The sequence below is a fragment of the Lactuca virosa genome, chromosome 8, assembly GCF_052849685.1.
Source record: "Lactuca virosa cultivar CGN04683 chromosome 8, Lactuca_virosa_CGN04683_v6, whole genome shotgun sequence".
NCBI lineage: Eukaryota > Viridiplantae > Streptophyta > Magnoliopsida > Asterales > Asteraceae > Lactuca > Lactuca virosa.
This window is the reverse complement of record NC_136433.1, coordinates 364,681,265-364,693,077: the sequence shown is the minus strand read 5'-3', so window position 1 is coordinate 364,693,077 and position 11,813 is coordinate 364,681,265. Positions and strand designations below refer to the sequence as shown.

The 11,813-nt window shown below is 39.4% G+C and overlaps 1 long non-coding RNA gene across 1 annotated transcript; it reads left to right on the top strand.

Moving 5' to 3' along the window:
• Positions 1-2,522: 2,522 nt before the first annotated feature.
• LOC145132926 (uncharacterized) lies at positions 2,523-3,414 on the top strand. Its single transcript, XR_013718296.1, has 2 exons — positions 2,523-2,784; positions 3,212-3,414. It is a non-coding gene; the product is annotated as an uncharacterized LOC145132926 (long non-coding RNA).
• Positions 3,415-11,813: the final 8,399 nt, after the last annotated feature.

Genomic DNA, 11,813 nt, shown 5'->3' with positions numbered 1-11,813 from the left:
TGTCCTAAAGCTTGGACCTTTTTGAGTATGGAGTTCTCCATAACATATTAGCTGTCTTTTCAAGTGTTTTAGGTATTGTAGATTCATAAAAATGGTTGCTTGATGGTCCCTTTCTAGTTATGCAAGATTTTGGTGGTGTTGAGTATGGATTAAGCTTGAGTTTTAAGGTTTAAACTCTTTTTAGCCATGGAAAGGCTTGAAGTTTTGGACTTTATGGATTAAGAAGTTCTAAGAAGGTCATATTTGTGTTTGGGATGCATGTCTTAACGTGTAAGACCATTTTGGAGTAATTTTTGGGATCGGACGGCTTACGCCCCACATACTTTTGACTATGCCCAGCGTAGCCTGACCAGATCCTGCCTGATTGTTTAGTACACCTTGTGTAACAGGAGTGTACGCCCAACATACGCGCTAGGCAGTTGACTTTTGCTGACTTTTGACCTTTGGTCAAGAGTTAGGGTTTTGGACCATGGGAGGGGAAATGGTATTTCTTCCCTTATGGGGGCTTAGTTGTGCGATTTTGACTCACAAGTTGAGTTACGAACCTTAATTATTAATTACAATTAATTATTATGATATTATGTGGAGTATAGTTTCGGCAGTTCGGGTGTGAGATTTATTTGTGATCAGTATAAGGTGTGTCTCCCCACTTATACTTACATGTGCGGTACACTAGCTGTATTTGTGATGAACAGTTGGGTCTAACTTTTATTTTGTATGATGTTTTTTATGTGTGACTGAGACCATGGTCTCCAGGATTGCTGATAACCCATATGGCATGACTACTGCTAGTCCCCAGGGTTGCTGATAACCCATAACTGTTTATTTATGTTGTTATGTATGTGGTATCTTAGGGAACTCAGTAAGCTTCAAGCTTGTAGTTATTGATTATATGTGTTTCAGGTACTTCTGAGGATCGTGGGAAGGAGAAGGTCTGATTGTACACACTAGCTGGGAAATTTGTGACTAGGCATTTTGTGGCACTCTTATATTTTGTGATGTTTTGTATTTGACACTTATGTTTTCCGATGACTTGGCTTCTGAACAATATTTTTGGGTAATTTAAAAATAAAAATTTTGGTCTGAAATTTGAGGTGTTACAGGAAGGCAGAGCGGGTGCACGTATCTGGGGGTTCAATGAGAAACCCAAGGTTTTTGAGTCTAGATCGAAGGGCCAGCAGGTCGGGGTCATCGTGGCTAGTGCGGAAAGATGCATGATGGGGTTTGCAGGGCGGTTGGTTCAAGTTTCTCTAAGCGCGACAAGACAAGATACTTCGGCAGGGATTGCACTACCACCACCACCCATGCTTCATGAATCATTTCCTTTCATTGTAATCAGAGGGGCCATAAGAAGGTCGATTGTCCGAGCTTGGCGGATGAAGCTGTTGTAGCGCTTGCTCCGGCGACATTGAGGATTACATATGGTCGAGAGGGCAACCAGGCGGTCCTTGTGGCGAAGAGCAAGGCTTTTTAGCTAACAACCGAGGCGGCGCATGCAACTCCTGACCTTATATAATAACTTAACCCAATTGATACAATAGATTTGATTTGATGTATGAACATATTGTTTATCAAAATTGTAGTTTAGATAAGAAGTTAAAGTTAATTAACTAATGATGCAATGTAATCTAAGTGTCATTAAATTAGTTTTTATTTGATCGATGTGTTAAGTTGTTATATGAGGTGATTAAGCCTAATCTTATGTATTATATTAATGATATCGTTCTTGGATTAAAGGAGAATACAAGAGCAACAAGTAGGGTATGTATTACAGCACACAAAGGTGAGTAATATTTTTTCGAGCACACATCCCTAAAAGATTTTTTTTGTCTAGGTGCTATGTGTTACGATTTTTTCTTTTTGATTGATTATATGATACGATGCTATGATATGATTGATATTTTATGATCTAATATATGTTTTTTACACGATATGATGTCATTACAACTTGTAATGACATCGTATTGTGTAATCAACATATATAAGATCATAAAATCTCAACCATATCATAGCATTGTATCATATAATCAATAAAAAAAATCATAACAAGTAGCAGGTAGACATATATAAGATCATAAGATTCTTATTAATTTATGTGAATATACGTACATTTCTTCTTTTCTTTCTTTTCTTTCTTTAACCCTAATAGTAAAGAGAAGAAACAACCTAGCTAGAGAAAGGTGGAAAAAAACATTGTGGGTATGTTTTACCAAGAAAATGAAAAACATGTTAATCCAAAAAACCATACATGTTTTTCTAATAACATGAAAAACATGTTAAAAATCCAAAATTTTAATTGAATAACATGTAATTTCTCTTTTCGTTATATTTATGAACATAAGTGATTTGTTTATATAATGGGAGCTCCATGTTATAACTTCCACATGAAATTTTGTTACCTTCTTTCTTTTCAAACAACATATATATATATATATATATATATATATATATATATATATATATATATATATATATATATATATATATATATATATATATATATATATTCGGAGCATCTTCTAATGGATTTTTCCACATGTTCTTGCTCCATTACATTCTTCTTAATGATTTTGCAGGTGTTATGGTATACTAGCATGTATGTGAATGGATGCTATACAACCATCTTCAGCTTTGGTGACTCCCTGGCCGACACCGGAAACATTAAACAAATTGCCTGTATATCCCACACAGACGTTGATGCTCTTCGGTGGCCTTACGGAGAAACCTTCTTTCATCAACCCACGGGTCGCGCCTCCAGTGGTCGCCTCCTCATCGATTTCCTAGGTAAGTCTTGTGTGTGTGTGTGTGTGAAACTAATAACTATCAAATGTGACTGGTAATGGTTGAGCCCTAGCTAGAACAATTTATATATCACAGTAACGGCTAGATTTGATTGGACGTAGATCAAATTGGTTTGTCCATGAATAGACTCGACTCAGAGTAGTTTTGTTTGATTGAGGATTCAATTTGACTTATGGTTTAAGACTTTAAGGTATGTCTATGATAAATCAGATTTTAGTTGTCAGTACCATTGCATACATGCATTGAATTTCGTACATGCATTGACAAATACCGAAAGCATTTCACTCTGGACAAGCAAAATCCAGATGTGTAATGCTAAGCGTGAATTAAAATTTGTCTTATATCTTGGAGAAACCTTATCTTTGTTCCATGCAGGTTTCTGATCTAAGTTTACTTTTTTTTTTTTCAGGATTATCATAACTTCATATTGATTTCTTTGTATCAACCCTAGTGTTTGTTTTTGATATTTGACATCTTGTAAATAGTCTATAACAAACTATGTAGTTCATTTTGATTTTTTGTTCACTCACAGGTCACTTATTGTGACAACCCGGAACTTCTATCCTGTACACTTAGTCAATTCAATCAATATTCAACTTGTTTTTTTTGGTACTGTTTAAGGGTTCATTTAAGTGTTCTAAGCTTAAATTTAACCAAGGTTGAGATTAGGAATGAGTCAGCGTGTCACATAGTGAGAAAACTGGGCCATACACACCTCTTGGAGGAGTGTACGACCGTACACATGGGCGTGCGGCCGCACACTCATTCCTTGGCCACACACTCACTTTTTGGTAGCACTCTCTCCCATATATAAATGGTAGACTCCTTTCCCCTTCATTTTTTTCACTCCTTGGCAGCACACTACCCTATTCTCTTAAATTTCTCCAACCTTGAACCCTCCAAAGCTTCAACAACGTGAGTAATTCATCCTCTAGCTTCCAATCCATGAAAGACCACTCTATCTAAGCCTTAAGTGTACAAAAATCGACATGTTCTTCGTGATTGGAAGTGAGTGCGGCCGCAAACCCTCTTAGGGTGGCCGCACACCCTTAAAACACCCTCCAAAGTGAGAGTTTGACTTCCATATTCGAGATAGACATGCCCCTAGCCTTGTTGCACCTTGGAATATACATTTTGGACATCATCTTGTGGGGTGTACGACCGCACACACCTGTGTACGATCGCACACACCCTTGTGCGACCACACACTCAAGTGTGCGACCACACACCCTAGTGTGCGACCACAAACTCTAGTGTGCGACCACACACTCATCATAGGGCCGCAAACCCACTTCTAGGACCCTTAACTTGCAGTACAATTGAGTATAGACCTAGAACACTTCGTGGATGAAAGTATGGACCTTGAGCACACTTTAAAGGCATCTTCTTTCATGAGTGTACGACCGCACACCCGTTAGGCCGCACACCCATGGCCGCACACACACTCAACGTGGGCATACACTCCCCATACTCAACCCTTCAAGGTTCTATCACTTTGTGCAAGTAGTTCCAAGTCCCTAGAGTGATTCTCTATGGTATTTAGTAGGGAAATACCTTCATTTGACTCCTATGTGTATCATTACATGTTATTAGGATCAAATTGAGTTCGAGGTTTCACTCGTCACTCAGCATCTCGTACCGGTCTTTTGTTCAAACCACTCGCTCAAGATGAGTTCATACCCCAACACTTTTATTGGTTTTAAAACGTTTTCAGGGGAGCTAATATAAGCTAAACCATAAATGCTTTTGTAAATTAATACAAAGAGCTTTTAACAAATATAAAACTCATGCAATTCTCATACTTTAACCCTTTTGTACTATGTTGAGCATAAGGGAAGTTTTTCAACTTATCACTAAATTGCATAGTTTTTCGGACTCGATATTCACTATGCTATACATGTAAACTATAATCGGTATAGTTTGGGATTTTCGAAACATAACAAGTACACAAACTTTCACTACTAAACATATATCACAGATTTAGTTATAGTTTACATCACAACATGAACATGGAATTCATAACTGTAATTGTCACCACATACAATATACATACGGATTTCACTACGGTATAACGCTACAACACTACATGTAAACTGGATTGTACGATACTGTGAGGCTCTACTTCAACATTGTACCGTTAGGTGTACATGGATAAATCATATCATAGTATAACCAGAGTCCACTGGAGGGAGAGCGTGAGATTTGTGAATAGATCTATTCGGGACTGACAATCCCACACCCGAACTGCTAGCTACAGTTAGGCAGGCATGCCTGGGGTGACAAATATCATTTAACTCGACACCTGAAGAACGTTGGAAAGGTGTCTGGTCATATCAAGTATGGTTATACGACTCACAATATGTATAAATCTCCTTTAGTTTACAAGTTGGCACTCTTCAACAGTTTTATTTATACTAAATAGAACTAATACACACTACAAGTGGAGAATTTCTAGGGTTTTCAAATAGAACCGATCATACAATGGTTTCACGTACAAAATACTTATACATCATGATTAGCATTAGTTAGTCACATGAAGTATTATTTTCGCATATCACTACAGTTTCCAGTAACGAACATTCATGGTTTTATACAGGATTGAAAACACTACATTTTCATTAAATAAAATATCGGATTTTCTTGAAACTATACGAACACCTTTACATGCTCATCAACAAGTTTTCATTACAAAATACCGCTTATGAACTCACCAGCTTTATGCTGATATTTTTCAAACTGCTTGTCTTCTCAGGAAATCAGTAGGTAGGTACCTGCTGGATTTTTGAGGAGCTGGAGCAATAAGAGTTTTATGTTTATATTTTACATACTATTTGATGTAATTCAAACAAGTTTCAGAAAAAGTTCCAAACTGGTGTAATCATTTTCATTTAAGTATTCACTGTAATGGTTGTGTTGTTATGATTGCTATTATTCATTGGTTGTGATGGTATACATGACGTCCTCCACCCCAGAACGTTTCCGCCATTCTGGTTTTGGGGTGTGACAGATTGGTATCAGAGCCCTTGTTTATAGCGGACTAGTATACCGAACCTTACGTGGTATACAACTATAAACACTAAGGGGCCTAATTGCTCTACACTAAAAGTATACTTTAAAAAATATATGTATTTTTATAAAAAATATACGAGCATGCATACATAATAGAATTCGTGTCATTAGTAGAACAAAACAAATAGTATTTGGATGTTGGGGCACTGCGGTTAAAGCTGGGCGGTTATGTAATCATGTTTAGGGTGAATATAGCCTGATCAACTATATTTAGTCAAGACATGACCAACATGTGCTTGGGAATGACGGTGGTGTTACAACAGGCCTAAAACTTACCGAAAACATTCATCATAAATTACTATAGGAGTATTTTTCTAGAGCCAAATTATGTGAGGAGATTCATTCTTAGTGTTGCTACCTATTCGTTTCTCAGCGATAACTTACTTGCATTAGTAACCTTTCATTGCTTGTCGCTTGGTAGAACACTTTATTATCAGGATGAGATATATCTTGTTTCATATATCTTGACGACTTACCATCCTCTTCTTCCTGATTGTTTCTAGAACAAGATGCCTCTCGAAAAAAGGTCCAACCGAAGGAACAACACCCTGCCACCACCACCACCCCCTCAGTTCGACCCCGTCATGTTCCAGGCAGCAGTTACCGTCGTCGTAACTGCAACAATGGCACAAATGAACGCTGGAGGGACTGGAGGTGGAACCGACCCTCAAAGACAAGACGAAAGTCAGGGACAACAAAAGGAGTGCTCCTACAAGGACTTCATGACTGCAAAGCCCAAGTCCTTCGACGGAAACGGAGGAGTCATCTCTCTGACTCGATGGTTCGAGAAGATCGAATCCATCTTCGAAATTTGCGCCTGTTCCGAAGCCAACAAGGTGAAGTTCGCCACCTGCAGCTTCACCGACCGAGGCTTGACCTGGTGGAATGGTCAAGTTAAATCCCTAACCCTTCAAGTGGCTAATTTCATGGGTTGGGAAAGACTGAAGGGACTCATGCTTGCTGAATACTGCCCGAGGGCCATGGTGCAAAAGTTGGAGCATGAACTTTGGAATCTGAAGATGAAGGGATTTGACATCGCTGCCTACACTGCTAGATTTTGTGATCTGGCTCTCCTTTGTCCGGGAATGGTCACCCCGGAAAACAAAAGGAACGAGAGGTACATCTGGGGGCTGACGGCCCCAACCAAAGGGAACGTCTTGGCTGCTAGACCGACTACATTTGATCGCGCCAAGTGCCTGGCGCAGACTCTGATTGATCATGGACTGGATCTAGATGAGGTGGCAGCTGTCTCTGAGCCACAAAAGGAAAGTGGTGGGAAGAAGAAGAAATCCTGGAACAAGCGGAAGAGCCATTGTTCGCAGAAGCCTTCCAAGAAACAACATACGAACATTACATTTTATTTTCAGCAAATATGCGTATATATGTACGATTTTCCAGATCGCTACTTTTCTGCTGTCAAGCGTATTTTGAGATTCAGATTTCGTGGGTGTCTAACCAATTGTCAGTCGACCTCTAGATATTGTGTATTACTACACTATGACAATCTTGTCTCAACGCCATTCAAACGATTGGGTGTAATTTCCAATTCTACTTTTGAAGTTGAATAGATGGGATTCGTCATTGCATTTGCATAATATTGTTGGGTGTAACTTACTTCGTTACCTCCAATGTCCTCGCTCACAGATGAATATTGTATTTTAACATCTCAAAATTCAAGACAAAAAATTTCGTTTTTAATTACGTATTTATAAAAACCAGTAGTCTGAAAACATCAATAGTATCATCACATATCATGATCAAAAACAATATCTCTACACCCAAAACATGTCATAATAAAAAATCATGAGAGTACAATTCCCAAAGATCTCATGTGCGGAAAATCATAGTGTGATGCACTGCGATCATGCAGGCTCCTTTCCTATCGAAGAAGAAGTAACTGAAACCAAAACTAAAAACCGTAATCACAAAGCTTAGTGAATTCCCCCCATCATACCACACATCATACAATAAACATAATGTCATACATATCTGGGTACCCTTCCTACCCTGCTGAGCATACCTGGGAGCTCAACCTACCCATGTCAGGAATATCGGGGTGTTCGACCTACCCCTGTCAGGCATACCTAGGTGCCCAACCTACCCATGTCAGGCATATCTAGGTACCCGACCTACCCTCTAGTTTATTTCAACCAGTTACGGAGTCTGTTTCACCCCTACCACTACCACATAGTGTCATATTATAACCATACATAAACATATTGTCAGACATATATGGGTGCCTGACCTACCTTCCGGTTTATGAGCAGGATACGGGGTCTATTCCACCCCCTACCACTATCACATAATATCATTATATACTAGCACATAAATCATAACATATAGTGGAATAATAGAGGATTATCACAAATACAATCATCTAACTACAAATTCCTACTAGTGGGTCGGCCTTGGTGCCTTACACCCACTGTTACTGGGAAGAAAACTCACCTCGAATGCTGTAAGTAGCTGAAGAATCCTCGGCTCTGAAATGAACCCAACTCAAACCCCTACACATAAAGATTTCCTTTAATTACCCTTTCATACTCATAACCCCTTAGGGGTCAACTTCAGCCAAAGTCAATGACAATGTCAACACTCTGATCAAAGTCAAAGTCAACATTCCGAGTGACTCAACTCGCCGAGTTGAACCTTCAACTCGCCGAGTTCCATAAATCATAAAATATTGAATTCGCCATCCAACTCGTCGAGTTCTTTCATGAACTCGTCAAGTTCCTCCTATCAACAGGATCGGGAAATCTCAAATCAACCCGTTGAGTCCATCCTTGAACTCGAGTTTTTTCCTTTTAACAAAATCGGGACGCTTCGACCCAACTCGTCGAGTTCCTTTACGAACTCATCGATTTCTTCAGTCTGTTAAGCCTTCTTAAGGCATTAAGCCATTATTATTCAAATCTAAGTCCCATATTCCATATGTGGGTCGAAAACACACCTAGGAGGGTAAAGTTTCCAACTTTACCCATTAAAACCCATCCTAGAAGAAATGAGCTCTAACCCTAACTCAAAATGGCTTGGATCCAACTCCAAAAGCCATAAAAACTTCAAGATAGACCATGAGGTCATAGATCTGGGCTCTAGGGACAATTTGGTCATGTAAAACTCCCACCTTGGCTTGCATTCATGACCTACTAGGGCTTAGAAGACCAAAAAGGTGGTCTGAAAGTTGCATGGGACTTCCATGGCCATAAAGTTGTCACCTTTATTCCATAAAGTCCCCTCAATACCCTAGAGCTGAAGGGTTTGCCCACATACGACGTCCAAATCCCAACAAACAACATTTTTGTACCAAAACATGAAGAAAACATCCTAAAAATAGATTTAAGCATACTATAGGCAAGGTAGAAGCTTTATATCTCATATGAACCAGAAATGAGGCCTAACTTCTGGATCTGCAAGCTCTCTTCAAATCCTTGCTCCTTCTTCAAACTCATTGCTCTTCAAAACCACCAAAACAACACCAAAATGCTCAAAGTAAACTCACAATCACCAAAAATGGCTTAGGGTTTTGTGATTAAGGTTTTGGACAGTGGAGGCTGGAAATGAGGCCAACTTAAGGTATTTAAATAGGGTGCAAAGTCCTGATTTTAGCATTTCCCAAACCCAGTACAACTTGTCGAGTTGGTCCCCTCCAAATTGTCGAGTTGGTCTTCCAAAAACACGCGACCTTGATTTCCAGCACATCGAGTTCTACCCCATGGACTCGACAAGTTGGCTTTCTAATTGAATACTTTTCTTTATTTAATCGGCCTTCTAGATTTTTGGGTGTTACATGTATATTGTTAGGAAGTCAAGCAGATAACGACAAAACTATAAGCACAATATTTACATGGTTCAGTCAAGGTGACCTACGCCGACGGACACGAGGGGAATATTCTTTTATTTCGGAGTTCCCTATTTATACTCGAGGGATCAGACCTAAAACACTAATGGACCTAGCCTATTGGCCAATAGTCCCATAAAAGTTTACAACCAATCACAATCTGCTATGCAACATCTTTTGGAACATTCATCCTTGCATGAGCATCAACAACACACATGATAGAGCATTATGATCCATAGTGGAAAATCATAATACAATAATGGCATATCAGGACGACCATGACATATCGACCATCATGGTGGCACATCAAGGAATAATCATTTATAATCTTCAACTTTTGAGCTTCCTTGAACAATCTTGAGAAACATAGAGGACTTCATAGCATGCGGCTCATCAAGGGATACCTTGTCATATCAAGAAACCAAGTGGCACATTCTTGCATCAAGATGACACGTCAGGTTGGAGGATAGTGCATCTTGATCAAGGGATAAAACATCCTCTCCAAGGTTGTCATATTTACAAATCCACTCCAAAATGGCACATCCACCTCATAAATGGCATAGCCAGTCACTTGGTAGCATATCCAGTCACTTGATGGCATATCATGTCACTTGGTGACATATCAAGTCACTTGGTGGCATATCAAGTCACTTGGTGGCATATCAAGTCAATTTGTAGCATATTAGGTCCCTTTGTTTTATATCAAGTGACTTTGTGGCATATCAAGTCAGTTCGTTGCATATCAAGTTACTTCATGTGTCACTAGATCCACTTGATCACTTCCCAATCAGCTTTTCCCTGATTGAGTCGAACCGCCAAAGAAGCACCATCAAGTTTGGACCGATTACAATAGAACGACCGCAAGATTTTGTCAATGTAATGAGAAATGTATAACCATCCTGGTCTTCTATAATTCTGAATCTCCATCCTTGATACCTTCTTTTCAACTCCTAAATCGTTCATCACAAACTCATTCTCCAGAAGCTTGTTCAAGATTTCTTTCCCAACATCAACATCACCAGACACTTCTTCCCTAGTTTGAACAAGGGATTCCTCACGTTTAAGTTGCTCCTTGCCTCCCTGTTGTTCCTCATTTATCACAAAACTATACGGGTTTTCTGTTTCAAACTCCACCATCTAGCTAGCATAGCAGATTCAAAGTTCACATCTTTGCTAATAACGAATTTTCACATTTGATCTTCTTTACACCATAGACGGTGACCTTTCCCACCAGATGCATATCCTAGAAATATGCACTTCATTTCCCCGTGCTCCAATTTACCATCATTCACACGAGCATAAGGAGAGCATCCAAACATTCATAAACCAGTGTTCTCAGAGGGTTTCCGAGGCCACACCTCTTGAGAAGTCTTACAATCAATTGCAGTTGATGGAGATCTATTCGCCAGATAGCAAGCAGTATTGACTGCTTCCTCCCAAAATTGATTTTATAAATCAATTGATAATCGCATGCACTAAGCATGCTCCACTAGTGTTTGGTTCATATGTTCCGCACTCCACTTTGTTGTGGTGTTCTCTTTGCAGAACTCCAACCCGTTTTCTGTCCTGAGTGACCTGACATGGTTCCTAATCTGTTTCTCAACCATCCTAGTCCATTCCTTGAACCGCCCAAACACTTCATCTTCATTCTTTGTCTTTAGAAAATACACTCAGGTCTTCCTTGGGTAATCATCGATACAAGTGACAAGGTATTGACATCCACCATGAGACTTCACATGAGAGGGACTCCATAGATATGAGTGAACACTTCGATAATATCTTTGCTTGAGTTTTGAACCGAACTGAACTTCACCCTAATTGTAAAGCCATTCAGAATATAAATCCCATGAGGATTCGTCATTCCATTCATAACTACAAGAGCACCCTTGGAAGCTCTTACCCAGTCACCCTCACGAGAATATTTCAGTCCATGCTTTTGCCGACGTTCTAACAGAAATCAAGTTATTTTAAAGTTCAGGGACGAACCATCAATCCAGTCTCCTGACCATACCATTATGCATCTAGATCTGCATCGTCCAGCTGCCCTTGATACTGCTCACACAATCATCACCCATCTTGATTGTGCCATTCGACTCTTTGAAGG